We start from the raw sequence: 16,235 nt of genomic DNA on the forward strand, positions 1-16,235 counted from the left end.
TTTAAAATACAATTCAAGTGCCACCTCTTCCTCAAATCCTCCCAGGTCCCCAGCGGGACTTAGATGCTTCTCTGTGCTCCTGTAGTTTCATTCTGGTTTACTTGACTGTTGCCCCCACTCCAGAGTAAGCTCCTTTGAGGGCAGGCACTGTGTTTTTTCCTCCACTCCCCTCATGCCCTCACAGAGAGTGGCAAACAGTAGGCTCTGTTGGAAGCCAGTCCCGATGGGCACTTTCCTCCCGGGGCACTGCTGGTCTCCCGGGCCACTGAGCCAGGGAGGCTCGGAGGCAGGACGCCAGCCTCCTAGACACTTTCTCCACCACCCAGGACAGGGAGTCCCAGACCCGGAGCAGAGCCTCAGAGCCTGACGGCCACCACAGGCACAAGAGTCTGGGACTCGGAAGTCTGGTCACATCTAACCCGGGCTTTGCAAACGAGGCCGGAGCCGACTGAGGCTTGGTGACACCGACAGACACACCTCGCCCAGCACTCAGAAAGGGCGCGTGCCGTGGACGAACCCGCAGCAGGGTAGACCCTCGACCCTCCCACCCCACGGGCAGTATGCGAGCGTGTAAGATAAGGACAAATGAAACTATTTGGGACAGGAGCCGCCGGGCCTGGCCGGGATTTCGGCCTCCCTAGATACCGGTTCCTCGGGAGCACTGCCTCCCCCTCCCCCCACCTAGTCCTGGGAGGCCACGTGACCTGCGCCCCCAGGAGCCACTAATCGCCTGGCTCCGTCCCTTCTCCTAAATAGGGAAGCGACAGGAGCAGATCGAGTTTCTCGACCCGTATTTACAGGTTTCCTGGACGAAGGCAAACCACCTCCTTCCCTCGCTCCTCCAGCGCGCGCACTGGGGAAAGGAGAGAAGGGCCCCCCTCCCGCGCCCCACCCCCACCCCTCCAGTCCTCCGAGCCGCGGGTGCGGCCACTTCTTTCTCCTTCCCTCTTCCCTCCCTCCCTCCCTCCGCGGGCGCTCCGCCGGCCCCTCTGGGGGCAAAGCTGAGGTTGCCGCATTCCAAACCCCGGACGGCCCTTTGAGGTCACGTGGCGCGATGGGGGTGGGGCGGCAGGACGCCCCTGACCTAGGCGGGCGACCTAGAGGCTTTGCAGTGAGGCGGATCCGGTGCCTTCTCCCCAGACCTCGTGGAGGCCAGCTTCGTTTGGGGAGTGATGCCAGGCGGATTTTTACCCTCCAGCGCCTACTGTGTGCCTGGCCCACGCTGAGCACTCACGCTTCTTACCTCCAGGCCTCCCTGCACCCAGGCAGGGGCCTCACGCCTTTCCCATTGGAAACACTGGCCGGGAGTCACCAAAGCAAAATGGACAGGGAGGTGAGAGACTGGGTAGAGCCAGTCGCTTAGTTTATGCCAAGACGGATCTTTGTTAGGCCCAAGTCAAGAGCTAACCGTGTCCCCTCTGCTTAGCCTGGGGCCCAGCCAGGCCTCTGAGAGCTGTACTTTGGGCCCGGGGACAAGAAAACTAAGAGGGGGTTGCTTTCCTTCCGGGCTGTGCAGACAGTCTCTAAACTGCTCCGTCAATTTTAGTGTGGACTCAGTTAGAAATCCCTTTAGTGGAGCTGAACCTGGTCCCGTGAAGGGGCCTTGGCTGCTTTATGAGGTCAAGGCAGGAGTGGGTAGACTGGAAGTTGAGGCACTGGCCACAGCCAACTTGCCTGAGAAGTTTGACCTTGTAGGAGAGGGAGAGTATAGAGGGTAGAATGGAGATGACAGGAGGGAGGCATATTTTGGATGGAGGGGGAGGTCTGCATTTGAATATTTATTACTCTTTCAAATCTTTATTGAGCTCTTACTAAATGTGAATCATGTATTTAGCCATTTGCATGATCATCGACTATTTTACCAGTCACAGGTCCTGACCTGGAACTAGAGTGATTACGAATGAGTTCCTGTCCTCATTGAGCTTACAGTCTAGTGGGAAAGCTAAACAAGTGAGGGATATTTACAGAGCAGTGTGCTAAGAGCGACAGTGGGGACGCAGAGTTGTAGGAAAACACAGAGGAAGAGCATTTAGCCCAGACTAGGGTAGGAAGGAGGATGGCTATGGTGTAAGTGTTATCTCAGCTGAGGGCTGAAGTTTAAACTATCCTATATAGGTTGGGGTGAGAGTGGAATAGGAAAGAGTAACCTTCCAGGTAGAGGGCGTGGTGCATGCGAAGTCCCAGAAGCACGTTCTGGACACTGACAGTTCAGTAGGGCTGGAGTACAGCCACCCTGTGAATGGCCGACAGAACAGGAGGAGATGGAGAGAGTGCATCTGGGAGAAGAGGGCTGAGCTGATGAGTAATGCCCATCTGGGAGGGGATGAGGATAGGGAGACCCTTGCTCCTTTGAGTCTACACAGAGTTCCTCAGGCATTCTGTAGTGGAGGATGTGACACCTCCTTTTATAGTTGCTTTATAAAATTAATATTTATTTTTATCGAGCTAATACAAACACATTGCTTACAAATCAAATCATTCTAAAGGGCTTGTAATAAAAACAGAAGTCCCACTGGCCTTTCTCCCAATTTTAATCCTACTCCCCAGGGGCAACCGCTTTCAACTCGTTTAGCTGTGTCTTCTGGTATTTCCTTCCTTATTTCTAAATATTATATGTACTGCCATTCTGGGTTCATTTATCTAATTTGTTGACTCCTTGTCTTGGTAGATGAGGGTTTTGGTTCTCTTCCTTGCTTCTTCCCTTCTTCCCACCCCCATTATGTTTATATCACAATTTAGGGTTAAATCCATCTTCAGTGATCTCATTATTGACTTTGAAAATATTGTTTACTTTTGAGGCAAGTATGCTGGTTCCATTTCCTTTTCTAATATAACTTTTTGTTGTGTGCTCTGTTTACATTTCCTTTCTTGTACTACTTTTTTGTTTTTCCTGGAGTTAATTGCCTCATTTTTTATTTGCTTGGTTTTCTTTGAATCTCTGACTCCATCTTCCCACACCCTTCAACAGCTCTGTAAAACGCCTTCTCAGTACAGTTTTGCATATGGCCAAACCTGTCATATAATCTTATTGGTTCTGTTTTGTTTCTCCTTGGAGACATTTGTCCTGCGGTGCTCCATCCTTCTGCTTTTCTCTGGATGCGTTGCTCTTGAGGCCTGTAGCACACCTGTCACCCTGGGACTTCCCATGGCCAGTAATTAAGAATTCACTTTGCCCTTTTCCTCTTTCAGGGACCCAGTGTCTTCCTCTTCCTCGGTTTACTTCGTTGTTTGGATGAAGCACATCCTCCAGTAGCTTCCTGAGAAAGAATGCCTGGGAGGTAAGAGTTTAGAGACTTTTGCCTACCTAAAATGGCTTTATCCCACCCTCACTCTTTCTTCCTTTCCTTTCCTTTCCTTTCCTTTCCCTTCCTTCTTTCCTTTTCTTTCTTTCTTTTTTAATATTTATTTATTTGGCTGCGCCGGGTCTTAGTTGCGGCACGCAGGATCTTTGTTGCATCATGTGGGATCTTTAGTTGGGGCATGTGGGATCTTTAGTTGCAGCATGCAGGATCTAGTTCCCTAACCAGGGATTGAACTCAGACCCCCTGCTTTGGGAGTGCGCAGTCTCAACCGCTGGACCATCAGGGAAGTCCCTCCCTCAGCTTTTTTTTTTTTTTTTAGAAATTCACGTTCTTTTTTATTTATTTATTTATTTATTTATTTAGGACTGTGTTGAGTCTTCGTTTCTGTGCGAGGGCTTTCTCTAGTTGCGGCAAGTGGGGACCACTCTTCATGGCGGTGCGCGGGCCTCTCACCATCGCGGCCTCTCTTGTTGCGGAGCACAGGCTCCAGGCGCGCAGGCTCAGTAGTTGTGGCGCACGGGCTTAGCTGCTCCGTGGCATGTGGGATCTTCCCAGACCAGGGCTCGAACCCGTGTCCCCTGCATTGGCAGGCAGATTCTCAACCACTGCGCCACCAGGGAAGCCCCCTCCCTCAGCTTTTGATCCCGCTCCTTCTTCTCCCCCCGACCCCCCGCAAAGTCCAGAATCTCTCTGTTTCAATACTGTATCTCTAGTATCGATCTTCCTGTCTCCTGCATGAGTGGGGAAGGGGACACAGTAAATCACTTCATTGCGCTGGGTACCATTGAGTTTCCTGACGATCAAATTGCACTTTAAGTAGGTCTTTGAACAAGCCCCCAGCTTTTAGACCCCTGCCTTCTAGTTTACTGACTCCTTCCAATTCCTAGCCTCTCTGAGGGGAGAGTCCACTTGCTTCTCGTGGGCATGTGCCTCTGGATGTTCTGGGCCTGCCTTTCTTGCCACTCTCCCATACACTTTCTGTTTTCATACGATGTAGTTCAGGATTATTATTTTTTTTAATTTTATTTATTTATTTATGGCTGCATTGGGTCTTCGTTGCTGCGCACGGGCTTTCTCTAGTTGCGGCGAGCGGGGGATACTCTTCGTTGTAGTGCACAGGCTTCTCATTGCGGTGGCTTCTCTTGTTGCGGGGCACGGGCTCTAGGTGTGCGGGCTTCAGTAGTTGTGGCATGCGGGCTCAGTAGTTGTGGCGCACGGGCTTAGTTGCTCCGCGGCATGTGGGATCTTCCCAGACCAGGGCTCGAACCCATGTCCCCTGCATTGGCAGGCGGATTCTTAACCACTGCGCCACCAGGGAAGCCCAGTTCAGGACTCTTAATATCTCCTAGTTTAGTTGAAGGTGGAGCTTGGGTTTCTGTTTCTGATTCTCCTTGTTTTGAGGGTGATGTTTTGAGAGAAAAAGGGGACAGAAAGGGCTGTAGTCCACCATCTTGTGACCACAGGTCTGAGATGTCTCCCTGAGGTGGACAGTAGAGCCGTCTGTGCCTGACACTGCTGCTGCTGCTGACAAAGAGGGAGGGGGTTATCTGTAGGAGGAGGTGAGCAGGGGAGGAGAGGAGCTTCCGAGCTTAGAAGAGCTGCTGTGGGAACCTGATTGCGAGGCCCCCAGAGATAATAAGGATTACTGGGCCCCAGTGAGGCCTGGGTGAGGTGAGACTGAGAATCAGTGGAGAAGGCAGCAAGGAACAGGGAAGGAGGTAGTGAGAGGCAGGGAGTAACCCCTAGCTGGGAGGGAGAGAGTGAGGGGCTGGGGGGCGCTCTAGAATGGGGACAGGGGGGAGGGGAGAGGCAGTAAAGTGACTGGCTTTGGGGCAGGCCATTCGCCAGCAGGCAGAAGAGGATGAGACAGTCTTGATAACCACTAATCAGATGTTGATTATGTACCAGGGACTGAACCAAGTTCTTCGAAGCAGGCTCAGAGGAGTGGGCAGCCGAGAGGAGGAGCAGAAAGAAAGGAGTTTAAGGTCAGAGAGGGCGGGTCTGAGGCTCAGGTTTGAAGGTGAGGCAGGTCGGAGTGACAGTGGAGTCTTGGGTCCAGAGGTGGGAGAGCCGCTCAAGGGCAGAACCACCAAGCGGCCCGTCCCTGAGGAGGGCGAGATGTGAGGTGGGGGGAAAGGGCTGTGTGATTGCTCAAGTCTTCTGCAGGAAACGCGGTGGGTGGGAAAGGCCAGTCATTTCAGTCATCTACATGGATGGCCTCTTGGACACGGAGGAAGGATAGAGTTTTTAAAAGGGAGGGTGGTCACTTCAGTCCACTTCAATATTTACTGAACTTCCATGTGACCCACCTTCCCCAGGTTACATAGCCTGGGGGTACAATCACAGTAAAGTCACTTGAAGTATACAGCCTCTGGCTCTAAGCCCTAATCACCCAGCTCTCAAAACCCCACGGGCTGTTTCCGGGGTCTTAGAGCTATTCCACGCCTGCTCCTTGTGTGGCCGTTCTATTCCATCTCATGGCTGTGTGCTGACATCACCCTTCCTGGCCATGAATGCCACTTCTGTCACTCCTCACTGTGCAGCCCCAGAGCTGCATCAGCCAGAATTCTGTGGTTACAGGCCACAGAAACCAACTCTGGCTAACTTAAGCAGAAAAACAGTTTATTGGAAGGTTATTGGGCAGCTCACAGATTCAATAGCCGCTCCCTACCTTTTTTTCTGGGCTGGTAAGCCTTGATTTTGTTCTGGAATTTACCTGCCCTGTACTCAGGGAAGGGGACCCCCCCTCAGCCACAGGCGATGAATGTTGATAAATCTAAGCAACCAGTCAGTGTGCTTCTGCCTCCTTGCCAGTGATTGGTTTAGGCCCAGGCATGTGATACAACCCTGGTCAATGAGACATGAGGTGGGAAGCCCACTAGGCCAGGGGTCTCCATAGAATCACAGAGAAGCTGACTGGAGCCTTGACCTTGTTGAAGGTGGAATCAATCCTGTCTGCCTCTGAAAAATGATATACTTGTTCATTGTTTAAGCCACTTTTAGTTGGTCTTTTGTTGCTTTCCACCAAAAGGTCCTAACCGACACATAAGACACTGCCAAGTATCTTTCCCTGGTAGCCTGGGGCGAAGGAGGGAAAAATAAGCTGATGGCTAAGGAGGAGGATTGATAAGTTTTCAAAATAAAGGAGACTGATGCATCTTTTGAAGGTACAAGAATTACCTCATAAATAAGAATTGACTAAAAATGCTAGAGAGAAGGGGAATAACTCTGGGAGGGGACCACCAGTTATTAAGTAGACACTTACTATATACCAGGCATTGTGAAAGCGGCTGAGATGTGGTGATGAGCAGAAGACAAGATCCCCGCTCTTACGGAACTTTCAGTCTGAGTGGAGCAGAGAGACAATAAGCATGTAAATAACACAATAAACAGGATAAGGTAATGGAAGGTAATCTTAGGGGGGTGGTTAATTTTGATAGATGGTGGTTCAGAAAGTCCGCTCTGAAGAGGAGACCCAAAGGGTGGGAATGAGCCAGCCACGTGAAGAACCATGTGGAGATTCCAGAAAATGTCTCAGGGAGCAGCAGTTGGCTCTGTCCTGGCTGGGAATTCCAGAAAGGGAAAGACATGGCGGCAGAGCTTGCCTTGGAGGCTCACTCGGGCCAGGAGTGACAGAATAGCTGAAGACATGTATTTTCCTGGCTCTGCCGTGGACATTAGCTCCCCTGTGACAGGACAGGCTGGGAACCGAGGTGTCATTGACTTTCTAGAGGCTGAAAAAGTTTGAATGCTGTATTTTGAGAGAGAGCCTGTGGGTTGAAGGAAAGACACTTGGGGCCAGCAGGTGACCCTGGTGCTACCACCTGTCTCCCCTTGTCCCTCCAGTCTAGAGTCCCAACCTGTTGCTCTGTTTTAACATGTCTTAGTTCAGACTGCTGTAACATGATACCATAGACTAGGAAGCTTATAAACAAGAGAAATTTATTTTTCACATTCCCATTTCCAGATCAAGGTGCAGGAAGGGTCAGCGTCTGGTGAGGGCCCGCTTCCTGGTTCGTAGATGGCTGGCTGCTAGCTGTGTGCTCACATGGCAGAAGGGGCAAGAGAGCTCTATGCGATCTCTTTTAAGAGGGCACTAATTCCATTCATGAGGGCTCATGATCTAATCACCACCCAAAGGCCCCACCTCCTAATACCATCACATTGGGAGTTAAGATCTCAGCATATGAATTTGGGTGGTGCGGTGGGGGGGGGGTGATGGATGGACAGACACACACACACACACACACACACACACACCTTTAGTCCATAACAAACAGCTCAACCGAATCAATAAGCACTTCCAGAGTGTTTACTTTTTGTGTAGCTTCTCCTGGGAGTTTGTGTGGGGTGGATACCACAACAGAAAGATAAAACCTAACCTCAAGGAGCTTGCTGGTAAAGGATTCAAGAACTCTGCATCTGAAACAACTAGAAAACAATTTATCAGCAGAAAATCAAGGATACCTCATCGGGTTATATACCACGGTGACCATCACCATTACAATCCCCTCACTGTCTACTGCAGTGGTGACACCCTCCCAGCCTAGCACCAACGGTCCCCTCTCCTCACCTACTGTGCCCTTCTTCCCCCAGGTTTAAGGGTGACCTATTTCTTACTGAGCTTCCCCCACCCCATCCCTTTAAGGTGATTCATCAAGTTGGAGCCTGATGCATGATTTCTGTTCATCCTGTGCTGCCTTCCTCCAGTCTCCTGGGGATGTGAAGAAGGAGGAGGGAGGGACCAGTTAGCTGGATTGAGATCCCTTTGCCCAGAGGTGACAGTGCCACAGTGGGGCTCTTCAAGGGCCTATCCAGCAAGAGGTCCTAGTTTGGGGGATCCTGAAGCTGAACAAATAAGAAAAACATTGAACACGTTCCTTGTTGATCTGTTGAAGAGGCAGACCACTAACAATTTTCTTGTGCTATCTCATTAAATCTACACAACAATCCTACAAGGGCGGTGGAGGGGCGCGGGGGGGGGTGGTTTATTCCATTTTACAGTGGAAGAAACTAAGGCACAGAGAGGCGAAGTCACTGTCCTAGTCAAACAACTAGTGGGTAGTGCAGCCAAGATTTGAACCCAAGCAGTGTGACTGCAGGTGTCCATCCCTGTTTGACACCACAGTACACACTGCCAAACTGGCTCATTCTAGGAATTTCCCTTCTCCTTGCCACAATATTAAGAACTGAGCTAGAGGCCATTCTGAGCAAGGACCAGTTCCCCTCCTCCCTGTGTGAGGAGAGGGAGCTGGGATCCAAGAGAGGAATTCCAGAAGAGACACTGCCATTTGGGCTATTTTTCCTTAATGTTCCCCAGGCGGGGAACGCTAGCTTTTGATTTGCCAGGTGTCTCTCTGTTCTTCTAATTAACGCCAGGGTCAGCTTGTAGCCGGAGCCCTGCCTGTAGCTGGAATCCTTGCCCCTGTGGCTCAGGGGCCAGTCCCCTGTGAGAGCAGGAGAGGACAAAGCAAGCCCTAACTCGGGGTGGAGCTTCCTGTGATGATGTTCCCTTCGCCTCATCTATAAAAAGCTCCAATCTGATCTACCCCATTTATGGTGGCGGCCAGGGTGGCAGAGTGTGCGGGAGGAGGAAGAATCAGGCTGAAACAGCCCCTCTTTGCCTCCCTGGATTCTCTTCCAAAATGCTGGCAGCACTGCCAGTTGGAAAATATTTTTTTCCCTCCCTTTGTCTTCTTTCTTATTTAAAAAAAAAAAAAAAAGCCATCTGGTGTCAAATTCACTCCTGGCACATCATAAAGGGTAGCACTAAAAATGTCCCTGAAAAACTAAAAGCAAAACCACAGCAGTACACATGGGATTTAATCTCAGCATCCTAGAATTTCAGAGTTGCTAGGGGCCTCAGAGATCAAACCGTTTGTTGCACCGAGAAGGAAACTGAGGCCGGGAGGGATTAGATCACACTTTCAAAACTGTTTATTGAGTGCCTACTCTGTTCATGGCACTCTGCAGGCGTGGGGGGCTAATCGAGATCATAAAAGACAAAAACCTCTGCCTTCCTGGAGTTCTCAGTGGGAGGTTCTTGCCTCTGTCCTCGGGCCTGCCTCTGCCACCGCCCTTCCCAAACGGCCCGGCCATCCTAGCCCCGCGCTGCACCACCGGGCCGCGTGGTTGTCACCTCCAGGCCGTGGGCCGGCTTGGGCCTGGGGCGGCCCAGCTTTGCGCGCCGCACCCGGGGTTTTCACGGGGCCAAGTTTGCAGCGCGCCGCCCCAGCGCGGTCCCCGGCCGGCCGTCGCTGTGATCCTCCCGCCGCTTCCGCCCGCCGCCGCTGCGGCTCCGCATTCCTCAGGGTTGAGCAACAACTTTCCCTCCGAAGGCGGCTGGGCCCCTCGCGGGGCACGGCGCGAGTCGCCAGCGTGGACCTCCTAAGGGGTGCGGTCCGCTCTCCGGTACCTGTCGCGGCGCCCTCGGCGCGGATCCCCGTCCAGAGCGCGGCGCCACAGCCGCCGGCCCTTCCCCTGGGAGCCGAGGCGAGCGCAGGCCGGGGACACTCCGCGCTTCCTGCCCGCTGCACCAGGACTGCCTAAGGACCAAGCGGCTGCGTGGGCCTGACCCTGGCTGAGCGCGCAATGTTTGCCTCGATTTTTTACTCCAGTTGCGAAGGTTCTTTGACGACGGAAGGAGGAGGGTTTGTAGTAACTACAGAAGAGAGGTCCTAACCCACTTCTTAGTCTGAATCTAAATATTTACAACAATCGTATTAATGCAAGCACTTTTATCCTTTGAACACACTTTCATGCCCACTGAACTTAAGCATATCTCTGGGAGAAAGTTGGTTCCTTACTGCTTTACTCATGTTACAAATGACAAAGGTCAGGCATGTAGTTCCATCTCTAGTCAGAAGCCAAGAAGCAGCCGAACTCGGCGCACAATCCGGGGCCACCTCAGGCCTCCTGACTCTCGCTGGTCAAAGCAAGCCCTTCCTGGACCCTGATATGACCCCGAGAGGAACTGGCCCAGCTTTTCAGTGCTGGGGGCTGAGTGTTGGAGCCTGTAGGGTGGAGTGGGGTTAGACAAACAGATTAAGCTCTAGAGTGTAGACTAGTGAGTCTAGACTCACTAAAATGTAAGCCCCAGGATGGCAGGGATTGGTTCTGTTTTGTTCACTGCTGTAACCCTGACTCTGCAAACAATGCTTGGCACATAGTAGATGCTCAATAAATATTTGTTGAGTGGATAAATGCATACAGCAAAGGTCTTCAGATTTCTAACTAAGAATTAAACATATATCCCACTTTCTGCACCTTTACCTTCCCTTTGAACTTTTGCTTTCTCTCTCTGCCTCTTAAATCTTGAACTTATGTTTTAAAGGTTTTTGGGGTTTTGTTTTATTTTAATATATTTGGAATAAGTTTAGACTTACAGAAAAGTTGCAAGATAGTGTAGAGAGTTCCCAAATACTCTTCATTTTACCTAGCTTCCCCTAAAGTTAACAACTTCCCTAACAGTGGTACATTTGTCAAAATGAAGAAATTAACATTGGCGCAATACTATTAACCAAACTGTTGACTTCTTGCGGATTTCATGTTTTCCACTCATGTCCTTTTTCTGTTCCAAAATCCAAATCCAATCAGGGATGTCACATTGCATTTAGGGTGTAAAGCTTTTTTTTTTTTTTCAAAGAGTTTTTAAAATGTTTAATGTGGACCATTTTTAAAGTCCCTGTTGAAATTACCACAACATTGACCCCGTTTTATGTTTTGGTTCTTTGGCCCCGAGGCATGTGGGGTCTTAGCTCCCCGACCAGGGATCGAACCCTTCCTGCATTGGAAGGCGAAGTCTTAACCACTGGACCGCCAGGGAAGTCCCTAGGGTGTGAAGCTTTTTAATATGTGAGCCAGGTCTCATTGTGTAGGGTCTCTTTCCTTGGCAGTGAGGTAGGAGACAATGTCCCTTGTCACTGGACTGAGCTCCCTGTCCTGGGAGCCAAGGGAATACCCTGAGCCCTGGATTTCCTGAGAGTGCTGCTAAGGGATTCCTTCTGGGCCTGCCTGCTGGATCTGGTAGCATCTGGTTCAAATCCGGACCCCACTGGGTCTCCCCTCCCTGCCCCCTTCCCTCCACCATGCACATACCTGCCAGGGAATAGCCATGCTGCTCCAGGTCTGCATTTCCTTTGGGACCTGACTCTTCTCTATGCCCCTCACTATCTGGCAGCCATTCCTTGGTCTTCATGAGGGAGCAACCCCCATACACCCCTCCCCAGCCTCAGTGTTCCTCTTTCTGCATTCTGGAGTCGTCTTCCAGCCTGAAACCCTCAGGGCGACCTCTCTCTTGAGCTGTGTTACTTGGTCACAGCTCACCATCCAGTGAGCCTTGGGATTAGAGATGAGTGAAGTGAAACAATCCATTTATTTGGTCAGCCAGGATTTATGGAGCATGGCTGGGTCACAAAGACGAACAATTCTGGTGTCTGCTCTCCAGGATCTTACCATCTGGAGGAGGAGACAATGTGAACAAATAATTGCGTAATGGGGACATGCCCTAATGGAGATAGTGTGTGTGCACAGTTGTGTGGCAGGAAAGGGGGCAGAGCCCAGCTGCTGGCGTTGTGGAGGACCATAGGGACAGCTTCTCAAATGAGGTCATGCTTGAGATGGGTCTTGAAAGATGGATAGGAAGAGGTAGGTGCCCAGAAAGTGGGCAGGGAGAGGAGTGAAGAAGGGCATTCCCAGAAGGATTGAGAGCAGGTGTGAAAGCGCAGGGGTGTTTGAGAGCAGGGCGTTTTCGGGGAACTGCAGGGAAGCCCAGCGTGGCTTACCCTCAGGTGGTTTAGGAGAGGGTGGGACAATAAGGGCTTAGGTGCCATGGTAAGACGTTTGAACCTCGTTCAGCAGGGGGTGAGCGCTACGAGTCCGTTTACTTCTTGGAATGGTCACTTGGGCACTCTGTGGAGCCTGGACTGGAGTTCAGGGGCACCTGGTAGGTGGCTGCTACGAGAAACCAGCCAAGAAGCAATGGGGTGTGAACCAGGGCGGTGGGTTTGGGGCAGAGGGAACAGACACCAGAGAAACTTAGGAGGCAGGACTTAGTGACTGGATGGCAGGGGCGGTGGTGAGAGGTGGGAGGGGTTAAGGGTGACCTCAGAGCCCTGGCTTGCAGGAGGAAGGAAGGGAGGCTCAGGGGGCTGCTCATCAGACAGATGAGCATCTTGTATTCTTTTACGTTTTTATGTTATTTATTTATTTATTTTTGGCTGCGTGGGTCTTTGTTGCTGCGCGCGGCCTTCCTCTAGTCGTGGCGAGCGGGGGTTACTCTTCGTTGCGGTGCACGGGCTTCTCATTGCGGTGGCTTCCCTTGCTGCGGAGCACGGGCTCTAGGCACGTGGGCTTCAGCAGTTGCGGCGCACGGGCTTAGTTTAGTTGCTCCGTGGCACGTGGGATCTTCCCGGAGCAGGGCTCGAACCCGTTTCCCTGCATCGGCAGGCGGATTCTTAACCACTGCGCCACCAGGGAAGCCCCAGATGAGCATCTTGAGTGGGGGCCGGGGATGGGGTGTTGCACAGATGGGCTCGCTGGACCCCCAGCTTCACTGCCCAGAGGAGAACTGTCTTAGGGATGGGAGGCAGCTGCAGAACAGGCCAACTGAGGGTTGTAGCTCCCTCAGGTGGGTCAGGGGGACCTGACCTGGGAGGCATTGGTGGGAGGGTGGGGGAGTGGAGAGGAGGGGCACTGAAAGAGATGGCGTGAGGGATGGAGAAGGAGGGCAGTTTGGTTCAGGGAACTGAGGGAAGGTCACCATGTCATTCCAGATACAGAGCCAGAGCAGGATTCAACATCCTCCTGGAATCTGAGAATGTACCACCTGGGGACAAGGAGGTCCATGGGGCCCTGAGAGAATGGTCAGAGGCGAGGAGGCGAGCAAGTGTTTTAACCCCACCCCCCAGCTTTGGACATGTCAGGACCTGCTGGAGTTGCGCAAGTGGCTGGAGTTTAATCCGAAGGCTGATGCCTCTGTTTGCTTGTGGGAGCGGCAGAGGTACCTGAAAACACCTGTGTGGACAGTTTATGCAGCTGGAAGGGACCTGTGGCAGACTTCTAGTAACCGCCCCACAGAAACCCTGATTCTCAGCTGAACACTGTTGAGAACTGTGAAGGTCTGAGATTTTATTCTATTTACAAGCTAGCAAATTAGCCCCTGTGATAGTTGCCGGGGAGCTGAGACTCCTGGGTCAGAGATGAAGGGCAGTTTATTACAGCAATAGCAGTAGAAGAGTATCAGCCTCAGTTCCCATAGGGCTTCACAAGGATGGCCAGGTGATGATGTCAGGACACACAGTCAGTAGCATTTCAGGAGAGGAACCCCGAACTTGGGGAACCCAAATCTTTTATAACGGGAAGTATGCTTGCCCTTCACTCTAGAGGAAGGCACTATATACCTTCTATGGATGTTCACTATATCCTGGAAATGATAATCTAAAATGGAGGACAGTCAGTGCTTCACTTGCAAGATGCGCAGAAATGGAATAGAACCATGGAGAATTGTCTGCCAGGAAACACATGGCCAGAGAAAACAAACAACACATTTCCCAGCCTCTCTTTTTTTTTTAAATGAGAAGTGTTGGATACAGAAGCCTATAGGTAAAACAGCCCTAATCTTTTTTTAAAAGATTTATTTATTTAATTTATTTATTTTAGGCTGCGTTGGGTCTTCATTGCTGCACGCAGGCTTTCTCTAGCTGTGGCGAGTGGGGGCTATTCTTCGTTGCAGTGCGCGGGCTTCTCATTGCGGTGGCTTCTCTTGATATGGAGAACGGGCTCTAGGGTGCGTGGGCTTCAATAGTTGGCACGCGGGCTCAGTAGTTGTGGCTCATAGGCTCTGTCGTTGTGGTGCACGGGCTTAGTTGCTCTGCAGCATGTGGGATCTTCCTGGACCAGGGCTCGAACCTGTGTCCCCTGCATTGGCAGGTGGATTCTTAACCACTGCGCAATCAGGGAGGCCCCCAGCCTCTCTTGCAGCTAGGTGTAACCATCTAACTAAGTTGTGGTCTATTAAGTGTAAGCTTTTGTGTGGCAGCTTCTGGGGAATTGCAAAAAAAAAAAAAAAAAAAGGGCTGGCATATGCCCTGCGCTTCTGATGGCTGGAATGTGGATATGATGTTGGAGTGTGAGCAGCCATGTTAGGCCAGGAGTGGCATGTAAGGACTAAGGATGCCAGAGTAGCAGATGCAAGGGGCCTAGGTCTCTGATTATCTTTGGACTTCTTTACATGAGAGAAAAAGAAACTTCCATCTTAACTTCTTTTTTTTTTTTGTATGTGCAACTAAACTTGATTCTAACTGATACAGGGCTAGCACAGAGGAAGACCAATGGAGGATTAGACTTGTCAGCAGAGAGAAGGGTTAGGGCACTTCTCCCCCTTCCTTCTGCCTCAGCCTCATCAGGGACAGGGGGAGGGGATGTGGAGTCACCTCTGGCTTGTTCACCACCCACCGGTGATGCCCCATTCACAAGGGGGCCCAGGCTGGCCACGCGACCCAGCAGCATCCTTTCGAAGGCAGCAAGCGACAAGCTGGCTCCATTCACAAACCCTGTCCTCCTTTGAAAACCAATCATCGTGCGAAGCGTGACTGGGTGGTGGCCAGCGCTGGCCCATCTGTCATGCCCTTTCAGAGAGCCAGGCATCAGCAGCCGGCCTGGGCCGATCCAACCCCTCTCCCTTTGTACCCCAGGGACACGCACTGTAACGAGATCACAGTGCCTACTGAATTATTCAGAGCCGCCCTGAGTGTCAGTGTTATTATAAACATGCAGATTTCTCCGGGCTCCAAACTTCCAAATCTCCAGCAGCCGTCTCCCTCCAGGATTTTTCATTGGCTGCTTTGTGCCTGTGATTTCAGATTCCCCAGGCCTTGACGGCCTAATCTGCCTTTGACTAGCTCCTACCTGCCGCCAGGCATGAAGGCCTCGGTGCCCTTTACGCACCACTTCAGGCCCCATTCTTTGCTCAACAGCCAGTCCTCACTGGCACCCCAGCAGCCTGCCTCTTCCCTGTCTCCTCCCGGCTTCACCGCCCAGGTTGGTGACATCAGACTCTCCCAAGTGCCTGCCTGATGGGGACACGTTACTAACAGCATCCTCCGCTTCCGCGGGTCTCCGTCTCATCTGTGTCCTTGTGAGGCTTTAAGCCTCTGGGTCTCCCCTCCCATCCCCATGTTCTAGCTCCAACACAATCTTCCCCTTCCCCACAAGTCCCAGATTCCCGGTTCTCTCTGGAGTTGGTCTGGAGAATACCCCCCAGCTGGTAATGAGGCAGAGATGGTAATGCACATTTAAGAGTAATGAAATGCAGTGATATTTCAGGCCTGACAGACCTATTTCTGGCAGCCTTAGAATTAAAGTGTGAGGCTTTGTACTGCAGCTGCTACTAGGAGCCTTCAGAGTTTTTCTAAAGATGTGAATAAAGCTTGCAGGGTTTCAGCTCAGATCTCTGTGGCTATTTATCCTGCTGATGCTTTCATTGTACCTTTTTATTTGAAATTTTAGAGCTTTTAGATGAAGGAAACGCAGCAGCAAGTGCAAAGCATACAAAATATCCTGGTGGGGGAGAACGTCCCGGTTTTTCTCTCAATTGTCCGTGACAGCTCTGGGGAGGAAGAGGGCTCACAGGGCTTCCCCGGCGTGGCCTCCATTTCCCCTTGGAGTGGGCTCCACCTGGATCCTTGCTCTGCCACACCAGGGAGCGGGGCCTCGTGAGAAAACTCTAGGAGGGAGTCCATGCCACCAAGATTGATGGGGCTGGTGCCGCCAGCCCTCCCTCACTGCCTCACTGCTGTGTGAGCTGAGCCTATGCCATTCGTGGTTGGGGCATGTGGCAGAAGGGAGTAGATCCACTCCGGGCCAACAGTGAGACCTCACTCTGCAGACTCCAGACAGGAAAGGTGGCCTGCTGACCCCTGCCTCGGCACGCAG

At 51.6% G+C, this 16,235-nt stretch overlaps 1 protein-coding gene across 1 annotated transcript in view; it reads left to right on the forward strand.

Annotated features, from left to right (window-relative positions):
• Positions 1 to 1,057: 1,057 nt before the first annotated feature.
• ATP23 (ATP23 metallopeptidase and ATP synthase assembly factor homolog) overlaps positions 1,058 to 16,235 on the forward strand; it is an 87,549-nt gene continuing 72,371 nt past the window's right edge. Inside the window, exons 1-2 of the mRNA XM_059936363.1 lie at positions 1,058 to 1,333; positions 3,190 to 3,278. The gene's annotated coding sequence lies outside the window, so the exon portion shown is untranslated. The remainder of the gene's footprint in view (positions 1,334 to 3,189; positions 3,279 to 16,235) is intronic.

This window comes from Balaenoptera ricei, chromosome 10, assembly GCF_028023285.1.
Source record: "Balaenoptera ricei isolate mBalRic1 chromosome 10, mBalRic1.hap2, whole genome shotgun sequence".
NCBI lineage: Eukaryota > Metazoa > Chordata > Mammalia > Artiodactyla > Balaenopteridae > Balaenoptera > Balaenoptera ricei.